Source organism: Trachurus trachurus (genome assembly GCF_905171665.1).
Source record: "Trachurus trachurus genome assembly, chromosome: 6".
In the NCBI taxonomy this organism is placed as follows: domain Eukaryota; kingdom Metazoa; phylum Chordata; class Actinopteri; order Carangiformes; family Carangidae; genus Trachurus; species Trachurus trachurus.
In genome coordinates this window covers 3,085,787-3,092,105 of record NC_139897.1, presented here as the reverse complement: position 1 = coordinate 3,092,105, position 6,319 = coordinate 3,085,787, and positions in this window count along the sequence as shown.

Below are 6,319 nucleotides of genomic sequence, written 5' to 3'. Positions count from 1 at the left end.
ATAGAAAGTGGACTTTGAGTTGGGATTGTTTTGTCAAACTGCTATCTCCAAATAGTTCAGATAAAAACGTTAAGCTCATCTACATGGGGCTTTGTGTCAAGTTATTTGGTTGGTGAGCGTTAGATGAAGATCAATCCCACTTAACTTCAGTACATTTTTTAGGGGTTTCTGTAGCTACTTAAGTATTATTTAATTAGCAGATTTCTGACTTTATCTCCACTGAAAAATATTGTACTTCTGACTTAACTACATCTCTGCATGTGATAGGCCCTTGTTTAAATCCAGACCAAGGCTGTGGTTGGTTAAATGGTTTTTCTGCCAAACTGTTGTGTTTGTCCTGTGTGAATCCATTTGTTAAAGGGATATTTCAACATTTTGGCAAATTGGCCCATTGCCATAATCCCTATAGTCATAGCAGTAGGTTCATTACCTTTAATTGTCGGTGCAAGATATTTTTAGAACGGCGGAGCAGAGCCGCCAGCTGCTCAGAGCTACGCCACGGAGGCTAATGGGATTTCTTGGTTTACCTCATCAAACTCATCAAATACACAATCCAACAACTCCACAACGCTCTGGTGGACAAGTTGTGACCTGCACATTCACCACGCTATGAGATAATAACACAACGTTACCAGACAGAGTTGTTTTAGAGGGAAATTCATGCACAACCGCTGATGCACGTTGCCTTCAGGGGCAGTTTTTCAGCAGCCAGTCTCCGTGAGATAAGAAAATGTACATTTGAATACTTAAGTATTTAAAAATGAAGAGCTGCAATACTTTAACTGAAGTAAGAAATATCTGCAAAGACTGGAAAGGGAAAACAACGGGTTCAGCTCCATCCACGTCCAAGCTCACTAATCAACATGTTTCATTATCTGTTTAATTTGCAAAGAATCTGAAGTGTAAAAACAAAATGTTTCACACGTCACCAGTTGTGCTGATTGCATCAAAATCACTCATGCACTCATTCACATGGACTAAATTAAAATTGCTTTAATGTGAAGCAATTATGATTTTTGTTTTGTCCCACGGGACATTAAAAGCAGCAGGGGAGAGATAGAGAGGGTCGAGAGAGAGAGAGAGAGGGAGGGGACTGGGAAAAGAGTCCAGATGGTGGCGGAAGGGGGGGGGGGGGGGGGGGGGGGGGGGGGGTCGAGGCTAAGTGGAGCCGATGTTCCACAAAACCTTTTGGGAGTCAGAGAGTCTCCTCGACTCGTAAAGAGACACGCAGTTACAGGAAAAAACCATGCATAATGTATAAGTCATTAGGCTGAAGCCACTGTACAGATGGGAACACACAGGAGCCAAGAGCTAATGCAGCCAGTCACCATCACTCTGTCTTCATGAGGCACTTTACAGGTGTCTGACATGACCTCAGCCACATCCCAGTACTTGAGTAAGAGTACAAAGACTACTGGTCAAAATTTACTCCGTTACAAGTAAAAGTAGCTCAGTCGACATGTTACAGTAAGAGTAAAAAAGTACTAGCTTTTAAAGGTACTTAAGTATGCAAAAGTACATGCTTTTAAATTTACTTTAAGTAAAAGTAAGAGTAGAGTAAATTTCTTATTTTTCACATCAATGAATTACTATAATTTTTTCTAAATGAATTTAAGGAGCTTTTAACTCTTGTTTCTGAGAATTAAAGGGATAGTAGCATTTTTTTTAAAGTGGGGTTGTATGATCTACAAATAGCCCCTAAGTACTTTAATTGCAGTAGAAGACTCTCTGCACTCCTCCCGTTAGCAACGCCAGCCCATAGCCCTGCTCAGAGATTTACAACATACAGTGTTGTGAACAGACCCAAAGAAACAGTCTATTTTCGTGCCCTAAAAGAGGTTTTACCTGAAAAAAAAAATACACAGTTCCATTGTTGTTCCTAACCAACTCACGTATCCCTCCGCCCAGGGTTAGCGCCCGCCGATCAGCAGTTGGTTAGGTCCAAATAAAAACTGTGTTTTTCCTGCACTTTAAGGGGCTGGAAAAAATTATATTATAGTGAACAATGGAACTGTGTATTTTTTTTTCACGTAAAACCTCTTTTAGGCCGCGAAAATATGGGCTGGCGTTGCTAACGGGAAGAGTGCAGAGAGTCTTCTACTGCTATTAAAGTACTTAGGGGCTATTTGTAGATCATACAACCCCACTTTAAAAAAATGCTACTATCCCTTTAACTCTTTGAAAGCAGCTGCACTGATGTGCTGCTTTTAGGGGTTAGGGTTTCCTTCTTTGACAAACACAGCTTGTGTCCAATAGGATTTTAGAAAAAAAAAAATAGCAGACCTGAAAGTAACGAGTACTTTTCAGCCTTCCTAGAAATTAACCCTAGTGAAAGTAAAAATATTTGTCTTGGAAATGTATTCAAGTAAGAGTAATAAGTACCAAAGAAAACTGAGTATGTCCACCATGAATCCCCCCTGCACTGAAGTCAGTCAGTCAGATCTAAGTAGCATTTAATACAAGCATCTGAAAAGTGACTACATGTGAAACACTTAACACCATCATCCAGCCACCACCTTTCCTTAGGTGTCAAACCATTGTTGACGCTGGACGTGACAGTAACAGCAGAAACAGAACCGTGTCATTGACCGTGTCATCCTCCATCTCCTATGAAGCTTTTGAACTTTTGTTTATTTGTGGAGCAGTGGAGTCCTCTGACCCCCACCACCCTGTTTACGCCTGTGAGCTTCCCGTAGCTCTTCAGAACACAGCGAGGAGCGATGCCAAGTGGCCGTGTAGCTGGATCCAGCTCAAACACGCTATCTGGAGGAAACACAGCACCATCATCGTCTTTCAGGGGATGCAATTCACATTCTCTCATGCAAGTTTAAAACTTGTGCGTGGGTCCTCTGTGAGTTATCTTTGAAGAACTGAATCTGAACAATGGACAAAACTGACTTTGTTTGGCTTGTGTTTTACTTTTTTTTTTTTTCCAGAGCCCACTACTTCCTACATCTTAAAACAGTTAGAATGTCTGGAAAGCACTTTTTATCCAAACATGCCATACAAATGTTTTTATCCCAGTATGTCAAAATAACAAAGTTTGTTATCCTGGGATAACAAGATAATTATACTATTAACAAAACTTGTTTTCTCATCATAGTTATGACTATGCTAAAGGGACAGTTCAAAATGTTGGCAAATTGGCCCATTGCTATAATCCGTATAGTTTTAGGAGTAGGTTCATTAACTTTGTTGGTGCAAGCTACAGTATTTTTAGGTAAATTCATGCAAAACCGCTGATGCACGTTCCCATCGGGGGCAGTTTTTCAGCAAGCAGTCTCTGCATTTACCTCGAAAACAACTCTATCTCGTAAAGTTCCATTATTATGTCATAGCGTGGTGAATTATGTTATTAATGGTTTTGGAGTTGTTGGATTGTGTATTTGATGAGTTTGATGAGGGAAACCAAGAAATCCCATTAGCCTCCGTAGCGTAGCTCTGAGCAGCTCACGGCTCTGCTCCGCCGTTCTAAAAACAGCTTGCACCGACAATTAAAGGTAATGAACCTACTGCTATGACTATAGGGATTATGGCAATGGGCCAATTTGCCAAAATGTTGAACTATCCCTTTATCAGATCAAACCACCAGGTAGAAACTGCTGTAAAATGAAAATGTAAGGATGACTGATCTTCAGAGGATACTCCAGTCGAGGCCAAAAATCATGAAAAGAGATCAAGTTATGGATTGTTGCTGAAGTTCAGTTGAAAATGTTTTCTCTTGATGACTGTCTCAGGAAAACAAGCTTTATCACCTCGACATACTGGGACAAAAAGATAATTGTGACACATTCAACACAAACTGAACAACATTAGCATGTTGGCGCTACTGAGGGGAGCTGCTGACTTCTGTCTCTGAGGTGTTGCCAAGGGGGCAGTTGTCGGTCTGAGAAGTGAAGCTCACTTCCGCGTTCAAAAAACTGCAATCCCCTCGGCTTCCTCTGGGGGCTGGCTCCAGAAGGGAGCAACTCCAATTGAGCCCCATGTTAAAATAGCCGATTTTACAGCTTAAAAAAACATATTTACAGCCTGGTACATTTTATTTTTTTGGTCTCAACCGATAGTTTCTACCCCCGCACACACTCTGAGGGGGGTGAATTTTTTTTAAACTCTACCGTTTTACTGTTATTAGGTTTAAAGTTCTGGCCAATCAGGGCGCGGAAATGTTGAGTGACAGGTCCGGAGACCGCTGCTTCGAGGCCAGTGGGCGGGCCCTCGGCCGGCTAACGGCCACACAACTCCAAATATGGCAAGTAGAATCTAACATGGCGCGGTTCAAACCCCCGTAGTAGCGGCACAAAACAGACTCCCCCAAACCAATGGGTGACGTCACGGGTGCTACATCCATTCTTTTTACAGTCTATGGGTGTTGCACATGTCTCATTCATTAAAGGGATAGTTCACCCAAAATTCAAATGTCACTCATTATCTACTCACTGTCATGTCAACTAAGAGCTGTGAGAATTTTCAGAGTCCTCCGTCCCTTCTCTGAGTTACGGGGGGGTCCGCGCAGCAGTATTTGTCCATATAATGGTTGTGAATGGATACCAACTTTCTTCGTCCAAAAAGACACACCAAAAAACATCCAAATACCTCCATACTGCTCGTCTGTAATGTCCCTCTTGTATTGAAGCCTCGACATGAGAAATTGTTCCGCTGGTCACAGGAAGAGCAGTGAACCGAGACACTGGGAGCTTCCGCTACAAACAAGCTTAAAATATAGACTTATTTAATTTTTTTCGGAACAATTTCTCATGTCGGGGCTTCAATACAATAGGGACATTACAGACGAGCAGTATGGAGGTATTTGGATGTTTTTTGGTGTGTCTTTTTGGACGAAGAATTTTGGTATCCATTGACAACCATTATATGGACAAATACTGCTGCACGGACCCCCCCGTAACTCAGAGAAGGAACGGAGGACTCTAAAAATTCTCACAGCTCTTAGTTGACATGAGGGTGATGAGTGAAATTTGAATTTTGGGTGAACTATCCCTTTAAGGAGCAAAAACCAAGGTAAATAAAACATCTCAGGTGGAAAGACTGAGAAATCATATGAAGCTGGGTGAAGATGTTGTAGTTTTCCTTTTTCAGACACCCACAACCATTGATCCACATTGTATCAGTCTGACATCAAGTGATTGTTTGCCATCTGCACCAGCGGGGCCGCCCACCTCAGCGTCACCTCTTGTATATCTGCCACACACAAACAGTTTCCTCCAGGGAGGTGTAAGGAAGAGAGCTGTGGTTGACACACCAGGATGTTGTGCAGAGTGTATTCCTGTCAGGGTGGGGCCTCATCACCAAGAACAACAACAAGGCCACTGACCTGCTGGTCTCGCCAGTGACAGCAGCTATAAACTACGATCCAGTGTTTCTCTCAGCTCGGCCTCTCGCTCCACTTTGGAGAAACTGTGACGTGTTCACAAACCCTTCTGTCCATCCAGCTCTTCACACAGAGATAAACATTTTTTCAGCTAATAACAATGATGAAATTCACTGGATGTCTCTGGTACATAGACATCAGACTCCTCTAGTGCCACCAACAGACCAATGTTTTCAAACCTGTGCAACATGCAACAGGTGTTTTACAGATAAAGCAACTGGTCAGATTTCTGGGAATACCCTTGCCCCTTATGGTAGTCCTCTGAGTCTCTCTCAAACTGTTTCATTGATGTGGCTCCAGTTTCCCCTTGAACTGGTCACATTATGTAAACAGTTGGTCAAGTTAATGCTTGATTCAAAAATGTGCTTTTGACCCTCAAGTCTTGTTTCATAGTATAGAGGTGTAGTAGAGTCAGTTTATTCAATCTGATGCATTTTGAGAGGACATTCAAGCAGAACTACAAGACAGTATGAGTGTATAGTAAAGTATCTACATGGTCACATTATGCTATTACGATATCAACATTTTGGTACCAGTACCAAAATGTTTTTCGATACTTTTCCAAATAAAAAGAGAACACAAAAATGTCATTATTGACTTTATTCTAATAGAAAGTCTCAGAACTATAATATATGCATCAGTAAATAATCAGTAAACAATCACTGCTGCTGCAGGATTAAAATTAAAATTTCCATTGATATTATTCTGAACTCTTCCTAAATTAAAACAGTAGTGGTCCGTTTAAAAATGAATATCAACTTGTTTTCTTTGCATTAGCCTATTTGAGGTCTGAAAACACTGCATCTTTTTTTGTTATTTTGACCAGCTGTAATCTTTGGGAGAAATTGTTATCAGTAGCTTATAGAATGAAACAAAAACGATAATTTTACTCAAAGACACACCTATTGTTTCCCACACCAATGTGTAGACCAA